The following is a 14,392-nucleotide window of genomic DNA, read 5'->3' on the forward strand; positions in this document are numbered from 1 at the left end:
ACGGGAGTTGACAGTGTTCACTGTTGGTACTACTAATTCATCAAGGTCCTCTCTAAGACTGTTGATTTTACTGTCGAAGTAGTTAGCAAATTTGTTTGCCAGTTTTTCAGGGCAATCGGAAGCTGGTAATGTATTGTCATCTTCTGGAGTCAGCATCTTGTCAATAATCTTGAAAAGTTTTTTCTGATCACAGTTAGCAATTCTGTCCGAGTGGTAAGTAGATTTAGCACTCTCAATCATATGATGGTATGCCTTACATTCTTCTTTGAAGATCTGTTTGTCAATCTCAAGTCCAGATGACATCCATTTCCTTTCAAGTTGTCTCTTCTTTTGTTTGGCGGCATGAATTACATCAGAGTACCAAGGTGCATGTGGTCTTAAAGTGATGGTGCGAGTCTTCTCTGGGGCATGGTGATTAATATATTGGTGCAAGGTTGTGTTGTATTGATTTATGATAATAGTCAGATCAGAAGTGTGGCTTGTGACAAGAGGTGATGCTTGGATGTCTTTGCGCATTTCTGCCATGTTGATGCTCTTGTAACAAATTTGGTGGGGGGTCTCTACCTCTTCTGTTCAGGTAACCCTCCTTCAATGTTACTCTCTCTCTCTCCACTCTGTACACGGGATCGACTTGGACTTTTAGGGAATTAGCTCAGACTACACACAATGTTCATGGTTAACCTGGATCATTTGGAAGTGGCCACGGAACAGATCGAAGCTCCTGACCTCAGACCGTCTCTTCCAAAGACTGAATCCATCATTTTATTATTCCATCAAATTCTTATAAACATAAAATATACAATACTCAAATGATTGGGTGATAAAGTAATCAGCACCATAAATGACTAAAACGGAAGTATTGCCGTCGCCTTAATTCAATGCAAATGATATTGGCAAATATGAAAACTAGCCAAACAATGTGATCACGTCATTGTTCTTTCAACTGTCTGTAATTAGTCATTATTTGACACTGTTGATCTTATAATAACTTAATGTTGTCATTTTCAGAAGAATACTATTCGCGAAATGCAAACATTTGTTCTAAGTATTAATTCATGACAGCTGAGAGTTCACGGTGACCTCGCAAAACATCAAAACTTAGCGAATATCAAAAAGTTTTATTCTGTCATCCGTAACACTATCACCTTTTCCCAAAGTGTGGCGTCCCCGCCACACATTAAAATATTAAAAATAATCGCCATTCATAAATGAAACACTTTCTATGGTTTTGTAAATCGACAGAAAAGGAGAAAAGTACAAGCAATTAAAGAAATTAAACTTGGAATATTATGGATGTGTGCTCATTTCTTGAACAGCAGTGTGATTTCGAGACAGGCAGTTTTCTTTCAAAGATTGGAATTGCAGCGATTATCTTTTTCAACATTGACGATAATGCGAGAGGTTATTCAAGAAGTACCTTTAGAGTCCTCTGTCATACTATACAGCGTCTGGCCAGACTATACAATCACTCACACAGCCGTTCCTATCTTTTACCCAGATAAAAAAGAAACCCTTTTGAATTTTGACTTGTAAAATCTATCATACAGGTACTCTTCAATGACAACTCAAAAATCGTGAAATAGATTATATTTTCATTAAACAAGTGATGTCATTCTTTTTTGTGAAAAAACAACAACTTTACGTCGTGTACGATTGAAAAAAAGTTGGACTAGCAGTTATCATACGGGTTTTTAGCATGTGAGGCATTTCAGAAATTCTTGTGGAATTTGAAAGGAATTTTTGCATAGACAATAATACAGCTCATTTCGGTCGGATCTCTGTTTTGCACTCAAATTTGAAAATCAAATATTTATCTTGTACTGCAGATTCAATAAAATACTATATTAACATGGCTCCTTCCTTTACTGTAGGACCTTTAAATCACACAGTCCGACTCAACGTGTGAGCAACGCATTTCTGTAGCGTTTTCGGCTCACAATAACTCAGAGTCAATAAGACTTCGGAGTTTCCAATACTCCATACTTCAAGAAATATTCTTATTAAAACTAAAATTTCTCCAAAAAATCATCATTAGTATTCTTTCTGCTTGTGCGCGACTGTTGAGGTGTAAAACAGCATCACTGAAATGGTTGTGATAAGAAAATAGATTTCAAGAAAATTCTCATCGTCAAGCTAAATCGAGCATACAATTATTATTTCTTACACATTTCTCTGTACACACAGTAAAAAAAATGCTGATCATGAATAGAAATGAATTCGAGGAATAAAATAATGTCAATCTTTAGCAAAAATCTACTACCGTATGATTAATGAGTTGTTTGTCCTTCAAAAGTCTTAAATATGTATTTCACATGCGAACTGCTTCGGTCTGCATCAGCGTCCGATACGCGATATCTCCAATCGCATGGCAGCTGTTCGGTCCCCGTTGAAGGTTTCACTGCTACGTTTGTCAAAGTCTCTATCGCTGTCTGTTTATTCACAATTCCACGTTTTGAAACACAATCTCTCCTTCTGAGATGTCTTTAGTCCATCACTGCAATATTTTACGAGTTCTAGTTCGAGTTGAATTCCAACCATTGCAACATAATCATTAAAGTTTCCTTTCGAAAAGTTATCGAGTCATCGATTTCTCACTCACCCAGCGGCGTTGTTTTTTCTTCTTCTCAAAGGTTGTCAATTATTTTTTATAAGTTATAACTTTAAATTTGTCTCATTACACGCACAATGGTCCTTCTAGTCCAAGGCCGGCTTTTCCACCAATCTAACAAATTTGGGGGTGACCTCTTCTGTTAAGGTAACCCCCCTCCATGTTACTCTCTCTCTCCACTCTGTACACGGGATCGACTTGGACTTTTAGGGAATTAGCTCAGACTACACACAATGTTCATGGTTAACCTGGATCATTTGGAAGTGGCCACGGAACAGATCGAAGCTCCTGACCTCAGACCGTCTCTTCCAAAGACTGAATCCATCATTTTATTATTCCATCAAATTCTTATAAACATAAAATATACAATACTCAAATGATTGGGTGATAAAGTAATCAGCACCATAAATGACTAAAACGGAAGTATTGCCGTCGCCTTAATTCAATGCAAATGATATTGGCAAATATGAAAACTAGCCAAACAATGTGATCACGTCATTGTTCTTTCAACTGTCTGTAATTAGTCATTATTTGACACTGTTGATCTTATAATAACTTAATGTTGTCATTTTCAGAAGAATACTATTCGCGAAATGCAAACATTTGTTCTAAGTATTAATTCATGACAGCTGAGAGTTCACGGTGACCTCGCAAAACATCAAAACTTAGCGAATATCAAAAAGTTGTATTCTGTCATCCGTAACACTCTTGAAATTACGATAACAAACTTTGCGCCTTGTTGACTTTACACGAGGTACAGCAAGATTACAACTCACAGCATCGTGATCAGATGGAAGACCTCTGTGAATAGTGGTACTTGAGACGAGGTTATCTGTTTGGCGTGAGATGATCAAATCAAGAGTGTACCCACAACGATGTGTGGTTTCCGGAGTATGTTGTTGAAGGTTGGAGGATTCAAGTAGCTCAAGGAAGTGTGATGCCTCACGATTTTTTACATCATCTATGTGAAAGTTAAAGTCACCCGCAATAAGTAGGTAGCCAGGAGCAGTTGTTAATGTTTCAATCAGGGAGGAGAATTGGCTAAGGAACATTGATGTTGTCAACTTGTTCTTCATTGATGGGGGTGGGCGGTATAGTGTGATCAGGCGTACTGTGGTAGACTTTGAGCTAATTGTAAGATCAGTATGTTCAAATGAGTTATACTGAGTTGACGATTTATTAACTTTGACACTGAATCGCTTTCGTAATAGGACACCAACTCCACCACCTTTACTTTTGCGAGGTACGTGATATAAATTATGATCAGGTAGAGTACTTCTGAGTTCAGAGATGGCGTGATTATCGCCAGAGTTACCAGTTAGCCAGGTCTCTCCAAGAAACAGCTCTGAACGGACGGATGGACGGACGTCTGCATGGACAGACGGAACCCAATCCATAAGTCCCCGTCCTGGACTTCATCCGGAGGGGACTAATGAGCTAGTATAGATGAAATGTTGATGAAAAGTAGGGTGTAGATGAATGTAGACGAAATGTAGATGAAATGCATTTCTCAAACAAGGCCTGAAGGGCATACGCAGACAAACAAACACACAAAAACACTATACATACATTTACTTGCATCAAAGTTTATTCATGTTTTAATTTGGCCAGGTTGAATGATTGTACATCAGAATGTAAGTACTTTGATTTCCTGAGAAGGATGAAACTTTGAATAAGATAAAAGACTTTTCTTATGCTGTTGATGACAGTCCTCTTGGTCTATATGGCACTAAGGGCATGGTTGATCTGTTCGATCATTTTCCCTTTTCATTGCAAACCTGAAAGAGAGAAAAATAAAAGTGGCTTGTCAGACTACAAAATACACAATCATTGATAGGTGACCATATTGACACGTAGTTCAATATTTTACAGCTCTGTACATACTTTCCAACCAGTATTAAACATGACAAACCGACTACTAATGACATGTCAGGATTAATTGCAAAGTTTGTTTAACTCATCAACCATTTCGTGAAATCCTAGTAAGACCAATGTCACAGCAGGGCTGCCACTTCCAGGTATAACGTGGTCTTCATAGTTGAGCTCATTTTGATCTCAAGTCTGATGATGAACATTTGAAACACACTGGCATAAACATAAATGTTATACATATCAATGATATCTTGACTTGAGAAATGTGGCAATTGATAGATAAGAGAATGTATAACTCTATGATCTTGCCCCATATCTCATATTGTATAGAGATATGGGGCAATACATACAATACATTTCTCAAGCCTATCTTAAACCTTCAAAAGAAAGTTATTCGCTTTATAACTTTTTCAAATATTGATGCTCCCCCCTCCCCTCTTTTTCAGCAACTAGGAATTCTAAATGTCCACCAGCAATACAAATTTAATACTTCTTTATTTATTTTTTATTTGAGGGCCGGTCACTTCCCGCAAACAGTTAACGACTATTTCAACACACCACCAAATACGTATCACACTCGGAATACAACGAGAGATAACTTTTACATTCCAAAAGTAAATCTTACTTTGACGCAACACAATTTCCAGTATGCAGCTGCAAAACATTGGAACTCCTTACCTGAAGAATTGAAAAAAATACAATCCAGGACTACTTTTAAATCTCAGTTAAAACAGTATTTGTTACAAAATTAATTCAGCTTTTTCTACCTTACATTGCATTTAATGCCATTTGTTATATTTTTTTTTTGATGAGAACGCGTTTTGTTTTGTTTGTTTTTTGTTTGTTTTTGTTTTAATTTCAAATTTGTTTTTGTTTTTGCTTTGATTATTTTGTTTAATCAATTGTAGTATGGGCCACAAACTTGACTAGTTTGTTTCAAACTATTTTTGTGGTCCAGCCATAAACTCTGTATTCATCCATCAGTTTATGTGTAATATTTATTCCACTGTCTTTTTTACTTTCTCTCTTGTTATGTTGATATGATTTTGAGTTTGTGGCAAATAAAATACTATACAATACAATGATTTAATTACAGAATCATGCTGTACATATCAATGATAGATTGACTTGAAATGTGGCAATAGATACGAGATGATTTAAGGTAGGGGTCAAATTCAAACTTTTGGCACAGACTGAAACTCGTGCTCTTGTCAACATTCGAATGCAAAACAAACCTGTAAGTGTTTTGAAGTGACATGAAGTGCTAGATGGCTTTCGAGCACTGTACGCACTCTTGGAGATTTAGGGTGAAGGTAATCTCGCATATATGAGTTTCAGAAGTCCTTGCGAAGCTTTGCTACCATGCATAACTTTAAGAGGAACTGTTTTATAAATTTTCGTCTTGATGAAATGTGTCATCAACCACACTCCCTAGGCTATATTCCCTTTCTGGAAACATGGCCCACAAATCATTCACACCTTTCATCTCTACAGAGGAAGTTATACTGTCACGAATATAATCTTAATATCGGTGAAAGGTTTTGTCAGTGTGGGTTTTAGATGCGAGAAGGTGACATATACTGACCACTATAAAATCATCTTTGGCATTTGATAATTTTCCACACTGTACATGTAGTCTAGACACTACAATGGCAAAAAAATTGCAACAAAAACATTATTCAATGTACTTCAACAATCAACTCTCAGGTACCATAGAAGCAAAACATAAATTTATAAGACTATGCAAAGTGTTTCAAAAACTTTCCTAGCACACTGAAGATATTTTGTGAAGCTAATTTGCCATTTTATTAGTTGAAACATCATTTAGCATTTTATATGTTTTCCGTTGCTACTTTCTTAGTAATCAGTGGCCACATCATGTCGGTGGAGAAACTTCAGTCCCTGAACTCCAGTAAGGGAGCAGTCAGTTTCTTCGGCCTGGGAGGGGGGGGGGACGACCGGTGGATTGGGAGTCACCCTGTTTTTTGAAATTGGCAGGGGGGGGGGGGTCATGCTGTTTTCAAAATTGTGGAAAGGGGGGGGGGTCATTGTGTTTTGGATTGTGATAGAAGAAAAAAATCCTTTTTCTACAATGGCATATAGCAAGTTGTCTGAAATGTGGTACATGTAAATATTTGTTTTTCTCCCTATTTCTTACATGAATTCTTACTTATTAGTTCAAGCATAACTATAAATATACATATACATGTATTACCTAGCTACCACACTAGTTACAGAACATGTCATGTAAATGAGTGGCTGTTTCACAATCAGTGCTTCACTTATATTGCACTTTGGGGCAAAAGTGAACTTGAAGGTTTCGTAATGGTAATCTTCAAAGATGGTTTATAAAAGAATTTAATCTAAAAAGTTCCCTACTCGTCACTATGAACTTGTCAGAAGGGATTAATACACTTTCTATTTGGACACTACATGTTATTGACACTACAAATCACCACATCTCATCAGATTCCAGTTTCTATTATACACTAGGTATGACCACCTAAAGTTCTCTAACATACCGGTGACTTTACTTACTATACATGCAATATTAATGCCACTATACCAATGTTACGGGGCCATTTTTATGTGACATGGGAAACTCATTTAAAACTTACATTTACGTTAGCTATTCAAAGCTTGGAAATATTACCTCAAAGGCTATGAATAACCTAAACATTGCCTTAATAGAAGCAACAAACTGCAGATCTGCCAGGGGAAAACGCCCAAGGACTCCCTCACCCGCAGAGGTCACTCAAGCATTCAACCAACACTCATGCACCACCAACCTTTTTACAGTGATAATGGTATTAAACTTTTCTTAAATATTTTCACCCAATTCTAATTTGAGATGATAGTCTTTTAAAGATGTGAAATGTTTGCCAAGGTAGTCTAAAATTGCCTTAAACTCCAAATCTCCCCTACCAATGATACTACCAGTAGATGTGCTGACCTTTACTACATGTAAATAATGATGCCATTTAACTTTTTAAGAACATATTTCAACCCAGTGTGAGTTATAAAGAATAGTTTCTGATACTTGATGTGCTGTCTTGTAAAGCATGGATTAAGTTATTGCTTGAAAGGGTCTGAATAGCCTAAAATTTGGCTTTAAGAGTAAAAATCCTCCAGGGCTTCTAGAGGGAGACCCCTTTGGATCCCCCACATGAGGTGGACATATCCCAGTTTCAAGCCCTTCCCGTCTAACTGTCAAGATGCTATCAAAGTATATTTCAAAAATATTTCAACCCTGTGTAGTTGCTTTTTACATGTTGGTGCTGTCTTTCTTGTAAAGCTTGGAAATCATTGTCTGAAAGGGTCTGAATAGTCTCAAAATTGACTTTTCAGGATAAAAAACCTCCAGGACTTCTAGGGGGAGACCCCCTAGGAACCCCCCCCCCCCACTACATGAGGTGTACACATCCTAGTCTCAAGCTCTTCCCCCTACCTCTTACTCAAGTTACTGTCAAGATGCTATCAAACTTAATATTTCAAATATATTTTTTTCTTTTTACATGTTGGTGCTGTCTTGTATAAAGCTTGGAAATTATTGTCTGAAAGGGCCTGAATAGTCTCAAAATTGACTTTTCAGAGTAAAAAACCTACAGGGAGACCCCCAAGGACCCCCCATAAGAGATATACATATTCCCTGCTCAAGCTTTCCAATATCTTTCACTGTCAAGATGATATTAAACTCCTTTTGGAATATATTTACCTTGTGCAGTCAATAATTACAATTATGATAGTGCTAACCCAGGATCTTATAAAGTAGATGCAAGACAGTCAAGCAGTCCACACTGAGCCATGATAAAAAAATACCTGTCATGTGAATATTATATATATATATATAGTCAGTGACTTTTTGTCGGCCCAATTTAAGAATCCACCCCCCCCCCCCAGCTGAAGAAACTGACCGGTCCCTAAAATTGATCATGCAACCCCAATAACATCGTCATTTACCGGCCTTAAAAAAACACCAGAACAAACTGATAGCAGTACTGTTTTGTGAAAGGCGTCCAAAACACCTGTTCTCGGCATTCTGCTCTCCCACGATGGTGTTTGGTTTGGCTAGGGGTATGGCCCTACTTGCATACGGCAGGACTATGAGTTTCCGACATATGTATTCATTCCCAATAGAACCCCTGGACATTATACATCCCTGTATCAGTATAGTAACGTTCTGCCAATTTAAAATTAATGAATTTATAGTTTGTTTTTCAGTAGATCTATTCAACCAAAAATAGAATTATTTTTCATCTGTCTCGCCGACTATACTAGTACTCTGCTAGTACTTTAGTCACACTGACTGGATTGAGATGAATGTTTACATATATACTATAGTAAAGCATACAGTTCAAATTGCAACAAATTATACAAGTTGTATAAAAACTATTTACATTGTCTCGCCATAAAAGAAGTATCCATGGTAACATTATAGTCCATGGGCCAGAGGGGGTACCGTGCACCCCCCCACAAATCTCCAATATAGGTATTTTTTTGTTCATTGGAGTCTACTAAATGAGAAACAAAATGTTAACAGTGAAAATTTTGGGATGCACTACCTGTTTGGCCTCGATTTCAAATTACATGTGCGTCACAGAATGGCGTCGAAAGGTTGAGGGTAGGGGTAACACATTGTCTTCCATACGACATATGCAAGCACGGACTGTATTATCCAATATATATTTGGAAAGCTTAGAAAATTTCCTTTCTAATGATATAATGTTTGCCATACATATGCCAAGAAATAAAAATTTTGGAGGCTTTAAGTTGCCGATTTTTGAAAAATCGAAATTTTTTCTGCAAAATTACATAAAAACTTTCCATTCTTTTTTTTAAATAACATGATCTGATACCCATAAAGGGTGTTTGTTTATTCAGTTGAATGAGCTGAACAAGAAAAAGTAGGTTAACATTGAATATTTTTGGGTTATTAATGATTTTCTCCCATTGAAACCAATATAAGCTATTATTTTGAAATACCGACGGTAGGGGTAGGGGTAAATTATCTTCTTCTGTGCTTTTTATTCAGCATCTTAGGAGCATACTAAGACATTTTTCTGGTTGCTAGAGCATATATCTTTACAGAAAATATACTTTCTCTTAATAAATAGCTTGTAATGTTGATTTTCAGTCTAAAAATATCAGATTTCAGGAAAATATCCAAAAATTGTAGAAAGTGAACAGGTTAGCGGTAAGTATGTGCTTAGTACACAACACCTACATATGTAATCAATACAGTAGTATGATTTTGCAGTTGCTAGAATATGTTTAATAAAAAATTAAATGTGTTTAATTTGAATATCTAGCACATTATGCAAAAATTAATGCCAAAAATATATGGAGACTTTAAATCACCGATTTAAAAAATCAATAATTTTTCCGAAAAATGACATATAAACTTTCCATTCTTTTTTTTACATAACATGATCTGATACACATAAGGGGTGGGTTTTTTATTCAGTTGAATGAGCTGAATAAGAAAAAGTAGGTTAATATTATATATTTTGATGGTTATTAATGATTTCCCCCATTAAAACCAATACTATACACTATTATTTTGAAATACCGACAGTAGGGGGTAGGGGTAAACTATCGTCTTCTGTGCATTTTATTCAGCATCTTAGGAGCATACTAATACATTTTACTGATTGCCAGAACATATGTCTTTACAGGAAATATACTTTATTTGAATAAGTAACTTCTAATGTTGACATACATACCAAAGATATCATATATAAGGAAAATATCCTAAGATTGCTGAAGGTAAATGGGGAAGGGGTAAGATGTCTTGCTACGTGCTTAGTACACAACACCTACATATGTAATCAATACAATAACATAGTTTTGGGATTGTTAGAATATATTTCTTAACAAAAAAAATGAGTTTACCTTGAATATCTAGCAAATTATGTGAAAATAAATGTCAAAAAATATCTTGAAGCTTTAAATTCACAATTTTTGAAAATCGACAATTTACCGGAAAATGACATACATTTCCATTCCTTGTTAAATGACATGATCTGATACATATAAAGGATTTGTTTATTAATTTGAATAAGCTTAACAAAAAAAAGGTTAAAATTGAAAATTGTAAGGGTTATTAATGATTTCCCCTCATTACAACTAAGACTATATGCTATTATTTTGAAATACTGACAGTAGGGGTAGGGGTAAACTATTTTCTTCTGTGCTTTTTATTCAGCATCTTAGGAGCATACTAATATATTTTTTCTGATTGCCAGAACATATGTCTTTACAGGAATTATACTTTCTTTGAATAAACACAAAGGGAGATGGCAAAGGTTAAAGATTGCGTATAACACCTGATCTATTTCGAGTTTTTAGTTTTATTTTCAAATGTGATAAATTTTACATTATAATTATTTAGTTTTCGCTATCCCTTTTGAAAACATACACTTTACATGTGAAAAACTGCAGAACAATAATTGCTATCCAAGCTTTTAAAGAAATATATTTAACAAAAGTTCAAATTTTCTGCCCATCATTCAGATGTTACTTATTTTAATGATAAGTCCTAAAACTATTAAAGTGCAAGCAACATTCAGACTCGTTACTTGAAAAAATACAGGAATTACATGTATGATGTTTAACTTGTTAGTCATAAAATGCACGTACAGTGTAAAGCTGACATACCTTTGTGAGCCTAGGGTTTTCTCTCTTTTTTTAACCTTGGTATGGTAACTATATTTGATGGTCTAAAATTGATGCAATGACAAGCAAGGATGGTGTACTTTTGTGCATTTGGTGAGAAATTTGAAAGCAGCCAGGTACAGATGCCATTTTAAGCGATAACTGTCTTTTATGGTAACAACAAATAACACGTTTAAAGCAAAAATAAGTCAATTAAGTGGCATATTCCTCTGACTACTATAGTCTACCGCAATGTACCCTTGTTATGTTATACAATGCTAGTTATTTCACATATCATCTATGGACTGGAAGTACGGGAAGCACATACCAAACTTATTTGAATGAACTTTTTACAAAATAAAAGTGTTAAGTGCATAATTATATTAAGTGACTGTTAGGTGTTTTCATTCTTGATGTACCTAACAAGAACACATCTCACATATTTTATGATTTGTTTTCATCCTAGAGAACTAAATTAGTATCAGGAATGATCTATGTATTCCAATAGGACAGGACAATTAACATTATATTTGCAGGATCAAAACTTTAGAATATTCAATTCAACTCAGTTCAATCCAATTCAATTCAATATAACTTAATGTATGTTAATTTCCCATTTTGGGGGTAAATAAAGTGGAAACAGACATAGCTATATAAAGAAAGTAAGTAAAATCAGAATGTAAAATCTATAAAACATCACACACCACAAACAGTATCTTAAAACATCATTTAAAAGCCGCACTGTGGTTGGAATAAAGGAATGTTTGCATTGATACTGATACACTTGTCCAGTTAGTTTCATTACCAGTAGACAACCCATCACATTCTTTCTTTCCTTTCATATATGAAAATTAGGTACTCATGATGTTTTGAAAGCCCACATATCATATACTAGTATTTGATATGTTTACAAGGGTTGAACTTGATTGCTTGATAGTGAACTACCTCGAATCCCCTTTTCATAGTATCATGTACTCATTTATCATTAGTACACTGTATCTTGTATATATTAATACAAGTAACACTGAAGTAAAGCACTTTGTCTATGTGCTACACTCGTTTATAGCATTCACATCAAGTGTAAAAGTATACTGTTTCAATTGGTTTATTTACAAGCCTTATAGCATGTGGCCTTTGTAATGTGATCAATTAGCAAATGGAACAGTATACTTTTACACTTGATATAAACGATTGTGGTACGTACAGAAAATGCTTTATTTTGGGGTTATGGGTTATATATAAACGTTGAGATAAACGAATAATATAACAGATTTTATGATGAAGATCTGTAACATGTTATCAAATGGAGATGACCAAGCAGACGTTATCTTCTGTGGTCAAGTTATGTATATTTTTGGGACTTTCAAAGCCATGTTTAAACAACTGGACGATAGCTAAAACAACAAAACAATTCTCTGTTACTGTCAGTGATAACCAGCAGTTTTTCTTAAATAGGACATATTTGGTATGTATGTCAACATTACAAGCTACTTATTTAAGGAAAGTATATTTCATGTAAAAACATGTGTTCTAGCAATCAGAAAAATGTATTAGTATGCTCCTAAGATGCTGAATAAAAAGCATAGAAGAAGATAATTTACCCCTACCCCCTACCGTCGGTATTTCAAAATAATAGCTTATATTGGTTTCAATGGGAGAAAATCATTAATAACCCACAAATATTCAATGTTAACCTACTTTTTCTTGTTCAGCTCATTCAACTGAATAAGCAAACACCCTTTATGGGTATCAGATCATGTTATTTAAAAAAGAATGGAAAGTTTTTATGTAATTTTGCGGAAAAAATTTCGATTTTTCAAAAATCGGCAACTTAAAGCCTCCAAAATTTTTATTTCTTGGCATATGTATGGCAAACATTATATCATTAGAAAGGAAATTTTCTAAGCTTTCCAAATATATATTGGATAATACAGCCCGTGCTTGCATGTGTCGTATGGAAGACAATGTGTTACCCCTACCCTCAACCTTTCGACGCCATTCTGTGACGCACATGTAATTTGAAATCGAGGCCAAACAGGTAGTGCATCCCAAAATTTTCACTGTTAACATTTTGTTTCTCATTTAGTAGACTCCAATGAACAAAAAAATACTTATGTTGGAGATTTGTGGGGGGGGGGGGGGGTGCACGGTAACCCCCTCTGGCCCATGGACTATTACTATAAAGGTTTCAATGAGGGATTCTACATGTATTTTTGTACCCAAAATCAATAAATACATCTTGTAGCATACATTGTAGCTTTTGGTTCATCACAGTGCAGCACCACATACGCAGAGCTAGAGTACCTTGTTAGGGTCAACAGCTAATGATAGTATTATTTATAGTTCAATTTGATGAGTTATTTCCTATTTTTCAGTGACCACTCCACAATAAACACTAGCAATTTCCTTACATGAAATCAACATTTAACTGTTTCAACAAGGGAGAGATAAGGTGCAAGATCAATATATATTTCAATGTTGGATGAAAATCTAAATTCATAAGCTGTCTTGCTCTCATCCTACAGAAACGATTTTACTTTAAAATGAGTATGGTTGTATCCCCAAACATGCAATTATTGCTTTTAAAACATTTCCCCAAATTGAGAAATGGAAGAATTTTCACTATAGCATATCACTAAAATAGTGTCAACAAAAGAAGTGTTTTTCCTCACTCCATACCGGCTTTGTATTCATAGCATTACTACATACTGATTTGACATTGGATGGACATTTTCAATTTTGACCAATTAAGTTAGAGGGAGATGGTGGGTGGTGGTTCACTAAAAGTTTTTAGCTGTTTATCCTACATTGAACTATTGACCTAGCCCCTAATGTGTTGATTCATCACACATAATTGTGTACTCACAACCATCCCTTGGTGCCTATGTGTCCCAATATTATGGATTTTAACATGATTTTTGTTCAAAAAATGTTGAAATTTGGATGGGGTGGGGGTCATAATTTTAAATATTATGACCACTTTGGCTTTTGGAGAAGTAAATAAACTCTGCACATCAATAGTTTGGTTGATTTAACATATATGTGTACTGATAGAAATATACCTCAAAGTGGTGTCTGTGTGTCACAATATTGTATAATTTCATGTGATTTTTAGCCAAAATTTTGAAATTTTTGATGGGGTGGGGGTCACAATTGTGAATATTATGAGCACTTTGGCATTTAGAGAAAGAAATAAACTCCATATATATGATTAGTTCAGTTGATTTAGCATACATATGTACTGATAGATACATGTAT

The 14,392-nt window shown here is 35.1% G+C and overlaps 1 protein-coding gene across 2 annotated transcripts in view; it reads right to left on the reverse strand.

Annotated features, from left to right (window-relative positions):
* Positions 1 to 4,193: 4,193 nt before the first annotated feature.
* LOC144443360 (GPI ethanolamine phosphate transferase, stabilizing subunit-like) overlaps positions 4,194 to 14,392 on the reverse strand; it is a 116,560-nt gene continuing 106,361 nt past the window's right edge. Inside the window, exons 6-7 of one of the 2 annotated variants that reach the window (XM_078132825.1) lie at positions 5,106 to 5,158; positions 4,194 to 4,386 (exon numbers count right to left, since the gene is read on the reverse strand). The gene's annotated coding sequence lies outside the window, so the exon portion shown is untranslated. The remainder of the gene's footprint in view (positions 4,387 to 5,105; positions 5,159 to 14,392) is intronic. The other variant, XM_078132824.1, reaches the window with a different exon arrangement.

This window comes from Glandiceps talaboti, chromosome 12 (assembly GCF_964340395.1).
Source record: "Glandiceps talaboti chromosome 12, keGlaTala1.1, whole genome shotgun sequence".
Taxonomy (NCBI): domain Eukaryota; kingdom Metazoa; phylum Hemichordata; class Enteropneusta; family Spengelidae; genus Glandiceps; species Glandiceps talaboti.